Consider the following 17,677-nt stretch of genomic DNA (forward strand, 5'->3'; position numbering starts at 1 on the left):
AACTTTAAAAAAATCTGGTATTGATTGGCCATACCAAAAATTCTGAAAATTTTATAGATAGAAGATATATCAGTTTATTTTCAGGGAAAATTAATGGCACTTGATTTGGAGTTTCGTAGCTCCAGTTATAAATAATTTAGTACTGTTGCTTAGGAAGACAGCTTGCAGTGAAATTATGATTATGTGGTAAACATTGACAAAAATTTGTTAATGAGTTGCTTATTGTTTTCTTATAAGCTTACTATGATCTGTAGGTGTGGTTGGCCGAATATTGTAAGGGGTTAATACGTAGTTTGTATTTGAATAGTTAGATTAACGTGTTAGTAATCCAATTGTAGGTGGTTCGTGTGTGGATCTCGTCAGCATATCGTCGCAAACAGGTGTGTAACTAACACCCTCTTATAGACTAGATCGGCACAAGCCAAAAAGCCGAAATGCCGAAAAGCCGGTATTTTGAGATCTTGCGAGTGTGTGAATGCTCATGAGATTAATAGTTTGATGTATACGGTTGGATATGGTTGGGTTTCTGCATAAACATGTAATATCTGTTTTGTTCTGTTATGGGCCTATGGGCTTTATTCTGAATTTCTGTTCTGGGCTAAGGCCAACTTATTCTGTTTCTGTGGTTTAATCTAATATAGGCTATGGTTCGGTTAATTTACACACTGAGTTTTCCCAAACTCACCCCTTTTATTTCCATCCACGCAGGTAATCCCCAACCATAGTGGGCTTGGAGCTGTGAGGGAATTCGGAGTGGCCACCCGTTCTGAAAGTTTGATTTTCTTCTGGTGAACTGGACATCCTTGTAATTACGTTTGAGGTTTTGGGCTTTTAAATGTAATAAGGCCGCTTATTTATTTTTGATGGTTTTTATATGTTTTATTAATATAGGTAATATTTATATTTAACTGTTGAAATTGGATAACTTTAGGGCGCGTTTTCAAAAACAACAATTGATTTCAAAATAACACGACAACAAGCAAAGCTTCCGCAATGAAAGTATTTTCCAAAATTAATCACTTTTCCTAAAAATGACTTAATCAAATCGGTTTCCTAGAAATATCCATGACGTTAAGGTGTGGCAATGGCGGTATGCATGTCTAGGATTGGATCCGAAGGAGCTTGGTATTTAGCAAATCGATGGACTCACCACTTCTTTTCGGTTTCCTACCGGTGCACAGACTTCCATTCACTTTAACCTATAATGAAATTATCTTTTAAAACACTAAGTAAGTTTTTCTGGATCAACAATATAAAATGTTTTGAACGCTTCGATGTGGCATGTCGGATCCGGTCACAACGCCTGGGCCGGGTTTGGGGTGTTACATTTTCATATGTTATAGATTTAGTCCCGGATCATTTTTAAAGCATGTTTAAGGATTCGTAAACTCTTATAAGGGACAATATGATTGTGTTGAATGGTATTTGTATATGAATGCATAAATGTATGAGTTATGTATGTTAAAATGATGTGTATTCATTAGAAATACCTCGTAAGCCTATTCCAACGACAGATACGGACTAGGGGTGTTACAAAATCTCACAATAAAAAGTAAGAACATCAACTTTTTGAGTGACTTGTATAGGTGCAACTCCACTAATTCATTGCATATTTTTAATCATGTTTGTGAGAGAAGAAACTTGAGCACGTAGTGCGGTTATTGCATCCGATTCAATAACTCTTAGAGTAGTTTTTGCTTGAGCAGCTCTGGAGATAGGGTATTAATAATCATTCTGAGCAATTCTCTCAAGAATTCTTACAGCATCATTATAAGTACAATCTAGACATATATTGGCTGATGCATCGACAAGATTCCTTGTATATGAATTTAGCCCATTACAAAAAAATTTCAAATTGTGTTTCTGGTTGAATATTGTGTATGGGACAATGTCGAAGTAAAGATTTGTAGTGTTCTCATGTGGTGTGAAGATTTTCATCGTCTAACTGATGATAAGTAGCAATATCATTTCGAAAATGAGCATTCATTGTCAGCAGGTTAAATCACAAAAAAAAATTGTCGCTAGTGCATCCCAAGATGTAATTGATCCGGCAAGTAGTCCAAAAAACTAAGTACGAGCTCTTCCTTGTAGGGAATAATAAAATAATTTCATCTTCAAGGCATCATCAGGAACGTCTTGTTGACTAAAGGAAACACAGATCAATAAAAAGGATTTAAGATGTTCTCTCGCATCTTCGTGTGGCAGTCCAGCATATTGTCCGTTAGAATTTAGCATTTGAAGCATTACTGGCTTGAGTTCAAAATTCCTAGCTTGGATTGCTGGCCTAACAACTCTTGGTTGTAAATCATCCAAGACAGGTACTACAAAATCTCGTATAGTCCTATTTTATATACGAGCATCTTGCTGCAACAATGGGTTATTAACATTCTGCTATTGTATCGGGGGTATGGATGCATTGCTCCCTGGTAAAGCCATATTTCTTTGTTTTCGAAGTCTATTCTGAACAACCCTTTCAATTTTTGGATCAAAATCAACAAGAAAATTTGAATTTCTTCAGGTGATAAAATACCTAAATTGAAGTTAAAGAAATAGCAACAAAGAGAAAAAAATAGTTAGTGAATACGAAATATTATATAATGAAATTAAAGTGTAAAAACACACACAAAAAAAAATAAACATCAAACAAATGCCATCCCTAGCAACAGCGCCAAAAACTTGATCAGCTGTTTACGTTACAACAATAATGTGTAAGCGTACACTGTCGATGCAAGTATAGTAGACAGATGTGAGTCTGTTAGATATTGATCCCATAGGGATGGTAGTCTTTTGTCTATTAATGTCGGTGTAATAACTGGATATAAACGAGATAAATTGTAAGGATAGTTGTTAATGCAATAACTTGAGAACAACAAAATAAAATATGATAATGATAAATTGGGATCCCCAACATGAATCTTCAGCAAAAACTAAGTGCTCACAAGGTATAAAGAGATAGGTGATTGTCGAAGCAATAAAGTTCAATGTATATCTTATCCAATGGCACTCCTCTATTTAATCCGAGACTTAAACATGCATACTAACCTCACCTTTCGGTGATGGAAATACGACACTATTAAGAACAAGTGGACTAAATTCCTCTAATCCTTACTCAACTTCTGTTGTAATGCTTGTTGGCTCAAACTGTCACTGCAGTTTCCAGTGTCAGTGAGTGCAATAACACTTTTGTGTTAAAAAACATTCAAACCCCAAGATTAAACAATAAAAACAAGATTGAATAAGATAACATTTAATCAAGAATTCATGTTTACTTCCATACAAACAGAAAATAAAGAATAATCACCAGCATTCATAAAGAAATAAGAAATAATTGAGTGGAGAATACTATTCCTAGACAACTCAACTGGATTTCTCTATTCCCTCTTGTTTCGGACTTAGGTCTTCTCGTCAGAAACTAGTTTACATCTAGTTTTCATGTTGGCTCACCCGTGAGAGGCTTAAGCTACCATGGCCGCAAGCTTCAAGGTAGGATGATGAAGATGATGATCTAGAAAAAAAGCTCTCTTTTTCTTCTCACATCCAGATTTTATGTCCTCCTCCAACAGTACAAGTGTCCTTTTTCCCAAAAATGATCCTGTCCATGTATGTATAGGTCGGTTATACTAGACTGGACAGTTCACGCAATTTTAGTTCTTATCCGAAAAGCTGTCAAGTGCGGCGACAATTCTGGATGCAATCTGGAATTAACTCATGTAGCGACATTAATGTCAAAAGATAACAAAATTAAGGATAAACTAGGCTAGGATTCACTGAGTTATTAAATGCAATTTATTAAACTAAAAATACTAAAATATATGCTAAGGATAACTAAATGGGAACAATTTAACCAATAAGAAAGAGGGAAAACCTGTTTTCTTTCTAGTACTATTAGTGGACTACGTAGAGACTAAAACACTTTATTGCGGTCAGGATTGACATCGCGCAAAGGATTTCAACCAACAACGTTACTCATCATTTTCAGTTTTGAAAAGGTATATCTTCAACCCTATTTCAACCCGATTCATTCCTCTTACATGGATTTGTGATTGACGATCGCCAAAATAATTTTTCGTTGCACCACGAGCCGAACCGACGATCCCATAGTTGTGATGTTAATTTAATTTTCATACCTATTTGTTAAAATTTTAAGATAAAATAATATTATTAAGATAATAAAAACAAAACAATATCAATTTTATACTTTTAAATTGTGATAATTTATATTATGACCAATACAAATTTGGAACAAGAAAATCTAATATTTAAAATAAACTTGAGTCAATTAGCATTCATCAAAATGATCAAAATTTTAGAAAAATTTCATAAAAATTTAAACAATATTTTGTATGCTCTAATTTTTTAGATGAACCACAAATATTTTGGAAGAGTGATAACAAAATTTTATAATCGATGATGTTTGTGTTTTTCTAAGGGTAAAATCTTAATATATAGATAGTGCTTGAAAAGCAACTTAATAATTGAATTTGGGTATAAGTATTTATAATTATAAAAATATGATATATTTGGGTAACTATTATAATTGGTGGGTTCCACTAAATTTAGTGTTATCAAAGCTCTCAATTACATTTTCCAATTCTAGGAGAGGATGAGAGTTGGAGTAATTATACATGTAATTAAATTCAAATCCAATTAACTTATGGCTTTTAAACACTTATACATAATTTAAATTTTTAAAAATATATTTTTATGCAATTTAAATTTTGAAAATTATATTATAAGCATGAACATATATGAGTTTTGGGATGGTTATATCCAAAATTTATAAAGTTATATTATAAGTCCTAAAAATTATATTATAAAAAATAATTTATATATTTTATAAAGTTATAACAAAAAATTATATTGTTTAAATCCTATAAGTCGTGGTAAAAAGTATATTATAAATAAAAAGTATATTATAAAATTAATTTACATATTATAAAAGTGTTATAATATAATTATTTATGAAATGTTGTAACAAAAAGTATGAACGCAACTTATTTATATATCCATTCTATATATTATAAAACATAATACACTTATTTACTTTAGAAAAAGTATTATAATTTTTATCATAACATATCCATAAAAATAACTTTTCAAAGTTATGATAAAAATTATATTATTTATAAGTTATTGAACACTTTATAAATCTTATATATTATAAGTTTTATATTATTTTAACCTAATTTATGTATTGTAAAAAGGTTATGATCTAGTATAAGTTTTTCTCTAAGTTAAATTTATTTGAGTTGTTATAATCAAAGCAACATATTTTTTGCACTATGAACTCAAATATTATGTGGTATATGATACCTAATCAAATATAAAAAGTTTTCTTAAACCATATTGTTGGGTACGAAACCATTTGAAAAAATGAAACTGGACACAAACACTAGAAACGACTCATGAACTCTTTAATTTGAGACATTTAAAGATTCAAAATATGGCTAAGATAACAACTGTTGTTCTATTAAAAGTTCCATATTAACATCAACTTAGTATGGTATAAAAAAGCAAAGTTGGATCATATTAGTATGTAGCATATTTTATAACTTTTCCGTCGTTGGATTTAGAATGATCCATACTTTGAAGAGTACATAGAAGAAAATGATATTAATAATTTTAATGATACATATTCAAATTCAAATTCAGGTTATGAAGGGGTTGGTCAAAGACCAACAGGTGATGACAAGGAGTACATGATAAATATTAAAGAGTGAACAATCCAACAAATATGGAATGCTAGAGCAATTAGATAAAATTGCACATAATGTTTATTTTTCTTATTATTTTTATTAGTAATTGTATTATCGACTATTTACTTAGACTAATACATTACATATGATTATTTGATTTTAATTTTTGTTACTAATTTAGAATTTTTTTATCGTACTAATAATTTTTATAGCTCCTAATGTTTTTTTTAAAATTATGTAACTGTGTAATTACAATTTGTAATTACACTTTGTACTACCGAATATGATACAATTATGATATAATTACACTATGTCAACTAAACACATCTAAGAAATTACAAAAGAGTGTGAAAATATAATTACTACCCTAATAATTATATTCTCATTTATTTATTTTCCTCCCAAATAGACCAATAATGTTCTCATAATTTCTTAGGCATATCTTTCCACAACATTGTTTCTAAAACACAAATGTTTCTTTCCTTTTTTAAATTACCTTTTGTAAATAAATTTATTGTTAAAAATTAATATGATTGTGGCATATATAATCTTTTGAATGAGAGTAATACTTGTTATATTTGTCTATTTGTTTTGAAAGTATGGATGCAAAATTTTGATTTGATTAAAAGTATAATATTTTTCATTTATAAAAATTCAATTTAGAAAAAAAATCTATACACATAATATTGAAAATAGATAAATTTTAAAATTATACATGAACTTTGAGTTAATGTGTAATTATATACATGAATTTTAATTTGGTACAACTATACACATGAAACTTTAATCGGGTTCAAATGTATACTTGAAGCTTTAATTTTGATTTAATCATATACATTTAAAAAATAAATACATCAATTTATTTTTATATAGATAAATATAGTTATTTATGTATGTAATATATAAATATAAAAATAATTTTATATTAATAATTGTGTTAATCATTTACAAAGAATTGAATTAAATCAAAATTTCATGTATAAAATTGCATAAAATTAGAATTCATATATATAATTACACATTAAACCATAATTCATTTATAATTTTGAGATTTATCACCAAAATCACATTCTCTAAAGTTGTTTTTATTTTTCTACTTTTACCATTTTTGTTGTGATTGGTGTCGAAGTTTTGAAGACCCAACTAAAACACCCAAATTATCAAAAGCTTTCTGAAAAATCCATTTTACCAATACTTTTATGTATTGTAAAAGGTTTTATAAAATTTATTCCGTGAATAAATAGATATAAACGTAATATAAGAACGAAAAATAAAATAAAATAAAATATAAAAATATCCATTCAGGTGCGAAGGTTCAAACAAAAAGTGGGAGAATTTAGATAAAAATATAAATTTGAAAAATGGGCTTAGATAAAAAAAAATAAGACTCATTTTCAAAATTGGTTGAGTCTCGGGTAAAATTTTTTCTCTGAACCTAGCCCGACTTGGTCCGAATCAACTGCCTTGTTGCTATTTTGCTGCCATTTTGTTATCATATTGCTTCTATTTTATTGTTATTATTTAGAAATTGTATAACTATTGTTTTATCGTTAATTTTACTACTATTTTAAGGGCATTTGCTTACTAAGTTACAACTATTTACACTTATTTTTTATTTTTAATGTATTTGATGTGCTATAATTTTAAAATTTTTTATATAAAAATTAATATGAATAGACCGAGATAAACTTAAATATAATATTTTTAATCTGGATGAAATTTAGATAAAATTATAAATTTATTTTCAGATAAAATTCAAACTAAAAATAAATCTAAAATTTTATATCCCAGCCCGAATTAGCCGATATTCCGTAGGATTTAACCCGTAAAGAGTTTGTGAGGATTTTTTTGGTTGATTGAAATTTGTGTATAAAACTGACTGCAGGTAATTTATAAAGAGGATAACGGTGAAGGCGTGCATTATAAACGTAGATAATTCCTTAATCATCTCTATTTCCATATTTGCATAATAAATTCATACCTCATAAATATTGGAAATAAAATTAAATTTAAACTTAATTAGTATAACTTGATAACGATATGATTCCCCAATAAAATAAAATACATTTATATGAAATTAATATTATTTTAAAAATAAATATTATTAATCAATTTGTGGTTTAAAGATGGATTACAATTTAAAAATATGATATAATGGTATATTTTATTAACTTTATTTTATTCATCATATTCTATCAATTTACTTTATTTTATTGAATATTTTAAATAATTCACCATCATCTATTAAAGGAAATCTTCAGGATTGACAACCTGAATGAAATACGATAAGTACATAATCAATTAAAGCTTAAAAAATTATAATTTATTCGGATAATATATTATAGCTTTACAGTAATAATAAAATTACAAAATTAGTCATACCTACTTTAAAAAAATAAACTATCAAAATAATCACTTTTGTTTGCCTCATCTTACATTTTAGTCACCTATATTTGAAATGATACGTTTTAATCACTTACATTATTGTGTTGTAACATTCTAGTCACTGAATCGTTAATTACTGTTAACGGTGTAATGGTAAGCTGACGTGGCATATTAAATCATCATTTTGAACGAAAAAAATATAGGGACCAATTGTATAAATTAACCTAAAATTTTTATTTGAAATAATAATTTGACATGTTACGTCAGCTTACCATTACACTGTTAATGGCAATTAATAGCTCAGTGACTAAAATGTTACAATGTAATAACATAAGTGATTAAAATGTAACCTGAGGTAAATAAAAGTGACTATTTTAATAGTTTATCTTAAAAAAATTTAACAAATAGTATTAGAGTTGTGAAAGAATTGATTTTTAAAAAAAAGATTTGGAGAAGTTGAAGCGTAATAACACCATTTAAGAAAGTAAAACATAATATTAAAGATACAAACCTTGGACAATGGATTCTTGAAATTTTTTTTCGTTTACAATAAGGAAATTTTCCAACTCTGTTTTGTAAAACTTATAGCATTCATTCAAAATGGTTTGTGACACTTTTACAGTACGAAGATCCAATGTATGTGTTTTCCCTATAAAATAATATAAAAAAATTATTATCGTATTTGAATACAAATTGTGTAAAAAAAAGTGTTGATGACCAAAAGATTGAAACAAATAATTAAGAAATTACAATATTCCATAATAATAAGTATCCGATGCATCTATAGGTTTCACATCAATTCTTGATTTATTTATTTATTAATTTTTTTTTTTTTGGAATTTGCACCTTTTGTTGAAGCCTTTAAAAATTGTTATATATCTACCTCAACTTGGTACTAGTTGGACATTCCATTGGGCTACCTAGGGTTAACTAAGTAGTGTAATTCAGTAAGAACCCTTTCTTAGCTATAAATACTCAAAGGTCTCAAGGGACTCCTCTCCATTCTCAATTCGAATACACTACCATTTCTACCTATGTCTCTCCACTTTTCTGGCTCTCAATCTTAAAATGGGTGAATTGATCTTCCTCAGCACTTCACCCTCCTCTTTCTTTACCTCCATTGACACTGTGTATCAACAATGATGCGGTGAGTGTGGACCTAGCACCTCTACAACCTCTCTTCTTCCTTTATCAAATATTTGCAAAAACCCATCAATTTTCATGAAAAATTGAAGAACCCTTGTTTGTCTTCCATTAAAATCAACCAAATGCAATTCAAATCAAGTTTATTTCCAATCCTCTACACGTCAAAACCCAAAACCTAAAAATGTGTAAGAATTTCTAACAACTCAATTCGACCCATTGCTTAATCACCCTTGCACTTGTTGTTTCCACAATACCTATCTAACACCCCTTACTCGTATTCGATGCCAGAACAGGGTATGAGGCATTACCGGACATAAACTCACATAATCATACAAAATCGAGACATGAATTTTCGTCTAAATTTAAAACTTTTCATCCACATGCATATCGTCCCTTATATGATCCCACGAGGCCTAAAACATACATTAGGGGTGGTTCGGGACTAAACCGAGAACTTTCGAAACTTTTACAACACTTAGAAAAGTATCTTGTTTTGGAGGGTCAGATGGCCGTGTGGGTAAGCCGTGTGGTCACACACACCTGTGTGGCTTGGGACACGCCCGTGTCCTTAGCCTGTGTAACTCTTTATTTATGATGTCATCAACAAAATAGGGTCACACGGCCAAGTCACACACCCGTGTGCTTAGGCTGTGTGGTAAATTAAATTTAAAAAAAAAATCAAGTGCAGACTTCTCACGGCCTAGGCAAACGCCTATGTTCTGAGGCCGTGTCCTTCACACGGCTGAGACACACGGCCCTGTCTCTGCTCGTATGTTTACTACAGGGCATTTTGTTTTACCTAATTAGAGTGCAGGGGATACACGGCCGGATCATAGGACCATGGGGTAGACACACGGTCTAGACACACGCCCGTGTGTCTACCAGTGTAGACAACTTTGAGGCTATTTTCCAAGCCTTTTGTCACCCTCAATAAACACATGCACACTTACACATCTCATAAACATGGCTCATGCATATCAATTTCTTATCAATTTATGCATGCTTAAGATCCCATATTTGATTTAAACCAAGCTTACCAATTCACATACAATATGTAACATTAATTTACTTCCATTTCATGCGTTCATGCCTTAGTTGTTATTATGCCATTTATTCATAATTTCATCATCAAATATCCATGTTCATATCCGCAATTCATCCATGCCAAATGAATTTAACCACATCATGAATGACTTTAGAACATGCATGCATATATAATTAGGTTTACAATCCAATAATCAATATGAATCATATCTCATGGCCATATACAAAATGAATCAAATATTATCATAAGCCAACACATTTGGCTAACCGAATATGACATATAACAAAAAGACCAAGTCCCTATACATGCCATACTCAAAATACTTAAATTCATTATACCCAAAAGATTAGTTTGATAGTGTGAATCGAGCTCTGACATCCTTCGATCTTTGAGCTAGCTTGGCGACACTATAAGGAAATGGAAAAGAAAGGGGAGTAAGCATAAAGCTTATTAAGTTTGCATGTAAATAATTAACAAAATTAACCATTCATTATTATACACATAACATGATAATATTTATCATAATGTCATCAAGTATCATAGTTACATTTTAAGTCATGTCATTTGCATAATGTACAATAAGACTCATGATCATAGTTCATTCATTCACATCTTACTGAGGTCTTATTGATTCATAATCTCAATATTTCTGAGCTTTGTGTACGCACCTATACCCTTTCAACATGATCATACCTTGTCATCTCTTTGACATAATCTTTGGATTACCTGTTGAACCACTTGGAATACTAAAGGATACTTGGGAAATCTCATACACATAGTAAGATGCCAATTCCATATCCCAGATGTGGTCTTACATGGGATCACAGGTCGAAGCCGATAGCCCAGCTATGGTCTTACACGATGTCTCATATCGATGCCAATGCCATATCCCAGATATGGTCTTACATGAGATCACATATCGATGCCAATGCCATGTCCCATACATAGTCTTTCATGGGATCACACATAACCCTAATGTCATGACATTTGTATCCTAATTATTCTTAAGGTTCAACCGGGATTTTGAGATATCAAACTTCGTCAATTCGTCGTCGAGTCATCATTAATTAAATCCATAGAGAAAAATACACATTTCAACAATATCAAAGCATTAGTACATAATAGCATGATGTTGAATTATTTACACATGAACTTACCTCGATACCAAAAATATGGCTAACTATTTGACTTAGTCCACGACCTTATTCTTCCTTCGGTTTAGGTCCAGACTCCATTTTTCTTGATCTATAATAGTAAATTTCACTTATTTAATTATCACATTGTTCAAAATAGTCCATAAGTCATACTTTGGAAAAATTACAATTTTGCCCCTAAACTTTCACATAATTACAAATTAGCCCCTAGGCTTGTAAAATGAAATATGTTCATTTTCTTTGCTACCCAAGCCTAGCCGAACTTATATCATACTTATATCAGCCCACATTTTCTTTCAAATCAGATTTTTAACCACCTATTTTACAACTTTTACAAAAAGGTCATTTTTAGGCATTTTCATGAAAAACAACTTAGTAAAAGATGTTTATCATGCATCAAAATTTCATATTCCTCCATTAAACACCAAAATAAATGAAAATAATGGTAGAATTAGCTAGATCATGCTTCAAGGATATTAAAAACATAAAGAACATTAAAAATGGGGCTAAAGTGTACTTACAATCGAGCTTAAAAGGATGAACAAAACCCTAGCTATGGGTCCTTGAGAATTTAGGCTAAGGGGGATGAAGATGGACACAAATTTTGACTTATTTTCCCTTTTTATTCTTTTATTAACCAAATGACAAAAATGCCCTTAAGGCCTTTCTTTCAATTTTTTCCTATTCATGCCCATTTTTGTCCATAAAAATAGAAATTGAGAAAATTTCTATTTAAGGACCTCTAATTAACAATCCATGGAAATTTCATGCTTAAGGCTTCTAGAACTCACATTTTTCCACTTTTACAATTTAGTCCTAAATGTCAAATTGGAGACTTTATCTATAAAATTTCTTCATGAAATTTTAACATAAGCATGCAAGCATGTCATAGACCTCATAATAATCTAAAATAATTATTTCTATTTCAAATTTAAGGTCTCAAAATCACTATTCTGACTAGACCCTAATTCGGGATGTTACAACCTATTTCAGTGTCAAGGCTATGATTGTTATTTACATAGCCCTTGGCTTTTATAGAGGCATATTAGGACCAATCAAGCTAGTTCCTTGGAGGCTAGTGTGAAGTTCAACAATTGCAACACTATTTTCAGTCATGAAATCAAGAGAATTACCACAGTTTCTTCTACATGAAAGCCGACTATTTTTAGGCAGCCCAAACCTCTAGCACAACAATCATCCATTGTTATAGCTATATACATGGATTACAAGTTACAACCTTGGCTTTCCCTTTAATCGTTGGACCCTTTGTTGGTAATGCAAAGTAAGTAATCCTACATTGGTTGAGAAAAGGCTTCTAACAAGGTTTAAATATAACATTTCCTCTTACCCTCATTGAGTTATTGGGGCTAAAGGCCCAACACACATGTGCCGCTTCTCGACCTGATCCGTGTATTTTTTTGGATAAAATTTCTATTTTTTCTTTCTTTTTAATTATTTTTAGTTGTGGAAAATCCATTTTTGACTACTGTAGAAAATCTATTTTAAAAAATATAGTTTTTAACTATTGTAGAAAATTTGAAAATATAATTTTTATTATTGTATATTTACCATTCCTCCTTCAGAAAATCCTAAGAATTGCAGACCATTCTCCTTATTTTACACAACAAGGAAAAGAACAATCTTTTCTTCCACAGCTCATGTAACAACCCGTTTTTAGTGCTACCAAAAATGATGGTTTCGGGACCTCATTTATTGGTGATTGAGTCCGTAAGTTGTAATATTTCATATCTACTAGTCTATTATAGTGTTATATGAAATTATGATTTGTTAATTTTTGGGGGATTGATTTCATGGGACTGTTTCCAAGTTCTTTCGAAAATCAATAAATTCTTCTTGTTGTTGATTAGGTTTCAACATGGGTCGAAGTAGTCGCTTTACCTACCAGTGATACAAAATCATTAGTGAGGTTCCTCAGAAAAACCATATTTGCTAGGTTTGGTACACCACATGCGTTGGTCAGTGATGAAGGATCGCATTTCTGTAGCAAGCAAATTGAAGTAGCTTTGGCTAAATACAACATAAGTGTAACATCCTGATTTTGGGCCTAGTCGGAATAGTGGTTTCGAGACCACAAATCTGAAGTAAAAATAATTATTTTATGGATGTGTTGAGGTCTATGATATGTTTGCATGATTTTATGAAAGTTTCATTAAGAAATTTTGTTAATAGAGTGTCTAATTTGATTTTTAAGACTAAATTGCAAAAGTTTCAAAATATGTGATTCTATAAGCTTTAAACATGAAATAGCTATGGATTGTTAATTAGATATGCTTAAATAGAAATTTGACCAATTTCTATTTTTATGGACAAAAATGGGTGTGAATAAGTAAAATTTGAAAGCTTAGTAAAAAGAGCATTTTGGTCATTTAGTTAATAAAAGAATAAAAAGAGAAAATTAAGTCAAATTTTGCTCATCTTCTCCATGCCATAGCCAAAATTCCTAAGGTAACCATAGCTAGGGTTTCTTCAACTTTCAAGCTTGATTGTAAGTGCATTCTAGCCCCGTTTTTAATGTTCTTTACATTTTTGAAGTTGTTATCAACCGATCTAGCTATTTCTACCATTTAATTGAGCTAGGGTTGATGCTTAGGATTTGACCCCTATGTGAAATGTATGTATTTTGATGTTTCATGGTAGATTATGAAAGTTTGATGTGTGATAAACATCTTTTACTAAGTGATTTTTGATGAAAACATCTAAAAAGGGCTTATTTGTAAAAATTGTAAAAATGGGTAGTAGAATGTGATTTGATGAAAAATGTGGGCTGGTATAAGCATGATATAGGTTCATATAAGCTTGGGTAATAAAGAAAATGAGTACATTTCATTTTACGAGCCTAAGGACTAATTTTTGTAAATATGTGAAAGTTTAGGGGAAAAATTATAATTTTTCCAAAGTATGGTTTGTGGACTGATTTGAACAATTTGATAATTAAATAAGCTAAATTTTCTATTATAGATCGAGAAAAACAAAGTTTGAACCTAGACCGGGGAAAGAACAAAGTTGTGGACCAAAACGAATTAGTTAGCCATATTTTGTACCGATATAAGCGTGCGTAAATAATGCAACTTATATTATGTATTTAATATCTTGTTATTGCATGACTTGTACAATTATCATTATGGATTTGTTCGGCAAAGATTCGATACGGCGAAATTCTTGGTTGAACTTTAGGAATAATTAGGATACAAATGTTATGACATTAGGGTTATGAGTTTATGTGTAAGACCATAACTGGGATATGGCATCATTATGAGATTTTGTGTAAGGCCATGTCTGGGATATGGCATCGATATGAGAATCGTGTAAGGCTATAGCTAGGTTATTGGCATCGACATGAGATCCCATGTAAGACCATATCTGGGATATGGCATTGGTATGATTCTATGTGTATGTGATTCCCGAGTATCCTTTAGTATTCCAAGTGGTTCAACGGGTGATTTAAAGATTATGTCCAAGATGTGAAAGGTTATGATTATGTTATGAAGTGGTACAAGTACATATGCAAAACTTATGAGAAATGATCTCGGTTTAAGATGCATTATTGGTAAGGATGCAAATAAGTAAGATGTGTCTATGATCACTTGATGGTTTTGTGCTAATTTACATTATGTTATGTATATATTTTGTATGTTTAAAGTTGATTATTATTTACATCCTAACTTACTAAGCTTAAAGCTTACCCCTTCCTTTCCATTTCTTATAGTGTCGCCAAGCTAGCTCGGGGATCAGAAGTCGTCAGAGCATCGATCACACTATCAATTTAGTCATTTGGGTATAGTTGGTTTCAATATTTTGAATATGGTATGTATAGGGACTTGGTCTTTTGTGATATGTGTCATTATTGTTTTGGCCAAGTGTGTTGGCTTGTAATGGTAATTGATTCATTTTGTAAATGGCCATATGGTTTTGGCTAATATTTGTTAAGTATATATATGTATGATGATGCCTTTCATGGATGTGGTTATTGCATGGTTTGTGATGATAAGTATGAGATGTTGTATGTGATAGAAATTAGCATGAAATTGATGTGTGGATGTCTTGGTTGTGGCTAAATTGGTAGTGTGTATATGCTCGAATTGGTGTTGTTTGATGTTGTGTAGGTTGGTGCAAGTAAGGGTGGAAAAAAAGGCTTGGTAAATAGCCTTATCTTTGTCCACACGGGTAGACACACGAGTGTGTGTCTAGGCCGTGTGTGACACACGGCTTGCCCTATGGGTGTGTGATCCGGCCGTGTGTCTCCTGTATTTTAAATTTTAGCTTCAAATCAGCCACACCGGCAGAGACACGGCCGTGTGTCTCATCCATGTGAAGGACACAACCTAGGGACATGGGCGTGCACCCAGGACTTGTGAAGTCTGCACCAATTTTAGGAAAAATTATGGAAATTAAATCACCCACACGGCCTAGCACACGGGCGTGTGCCTTGGCCGTGTAACCCTAATTTGTTGATGACATCATAAACAAGGAATTACATAGGTGAGGAACACGGGCATGTGTGACCACATGGCCTACCCACATGGGCATGTCCCAAACCATATGGGCATGTGACCCCTGTATTTATGAAAAATTTTCTAAGTGTTTGGAGAGTTTCTAAAGTTCTCAGTTTAGCCCCGAATCACCTCCAATGTGTGTTTTGGGCCTTGTAGGCTCGTTTAAGGGGCGATATGAATGCTTTTGAAATTTTTTTAAATTTGAGTGGGAATTCATGTCTCGATTTTGAATGTTCATTTGAGTTTAAGTTCGGTAATATCTCGTACCCTGTTCCGGAATCGGATATGGGTAAGGGGTGTTACAATAAGACACCGAATGGCAACGACCTATTACCCATAAGCTAATGGGCAAGTGGAAGTGTCTAATCGTGAAATAAAACAGATTTTGGAAAAATAGTAAACCCAAGCAGAAAGGATTGGACAACAAAGCTAGATAATGCATTATGGGCTTACAGAACAACATATAAGACTCCTCTAGGTATGTCTTCATGCAAGATAGTATATGGTAAGAACTGCCATTTACCAATTGAATTGGAAAAAAAAAACATATTGGGCGATCAAAGAGTTAAATCTGGACCAAGAATTAGCTAAATAAGAAAGATCATTTCAACTCTAAGAATTGGAAGGATTCCGTTTATGGCGTATGAAAATAAAAAAGATGTATAAGGAGAGGAGTAGACTTCGACACGATGCGAAGATTAGAAAGTGTGAATTTTTACCTGGATAGAAAGTTCTATTGTTCAACTCAAGACTAAAATTATTTCTTGGCAAACTTAAATCAAGATGGACAGGTCCATATACCATACACCAGGTAACTCCTCATGGAACAATAGAGTTAATCGGAAAAGAAATATAACTTCTTTTCTAGTAAATGGACAAAGAGTAAAACATTATTTTGGAGGAATAATCAACACGGTAGTTGATGTACAAATCTTGCACTGTATTGTACTATGGGATTCATAAGAAATTAAGGGGAAATCAACAAATGAAAAGAGTGATGATGAAGAAGATGACCAAAGTGTTGATTCCATAAAATATAGGGGAATCTGGCCTACATGTCGTGACATCAGTCCCGAATGTCGCGACAATGAAAAATATTCAAATCATGGAACCTGTGAGGGATGTTGCGACATCACTGCATAACTATGTTTTTTCGAGCTAACACTAATTGCTAACGTTTTTTGTAGTTTAATTATATTAGGAATTTTGTTCTTTAAATTCTTGCATAGTAGAAATAAACTATAATTCTTAAATACTTGATTCTTTCATTCTAATTTATAAATAGGTCACACTGATCCTTTTATTTATCACCAGCAAAGAAAGAAAAAGAAATCAAATTGAAGAAATAATAGATTGTGTAGGGAATTTCAGCAAAAATAGATTGTCAAATGGCTAGTTTCAGGGTAAGTGCTTCAAGCCTAGTTTTTGAGTTCCAAGAAGGCGACATGGATAAATACTTGCAACAACTACAACCGTATACCTTCATTCAAGAGTAGGGATTTGATCCTTTCATGAGGAATTGCAAAGGAATATGAGAAAATGCAACAGAAATAGAATGAACAAAATTTTGTTTACCATTCGAAGAGCCTACAATAATTCCCATGGTGCAAGAATTTTATCTAGCATTAAAAAAAAGGGAAGAAACCAAACCATTCTACGAGATGAGTTCTTTTATGAAGGTCAGAAGGGTTAATGTTCCGGTAACTGAGATGAGTATTTTCCAATGTTATGATGTGC

At 31.5% G+C, this 17,677-nt stretch overlaps 1 long non-coding RNA gene across 1 annotated transcript; it reads left to right on the top strand.

The window, feature by feature from the left end:
• Positions 1-246: 246 nt before the first annotated feature.
• LOC128293740 (uncharacterized) lies at positions 247-908 on the top strand. Its single transcript, XR_008283923.1, has 2 exons — positions 247-380; positions 709-908. It is a non-coding gene; the product is annotated as an uncharacterized LOC128293740 (long non-coding RNA).
• The last annotated feature ends 16,769 nt before the right edge of the window (positions 909-17,677 follow it).

This window comes from Gossypium arboreum, chromosome 6 (genome assembly GCF_025698485.1).
Source record: "Gossypium arboreum isolate Shixiya-1 chromosome 6, ASM2569848v2, whole genome shotgun sequence".
NCBI lineage: Eukaryota > Viridiplantae > Streptophyta > Magnoliopsida > Malvales > Malvaceae > Gossypium > Gossypium arboreum.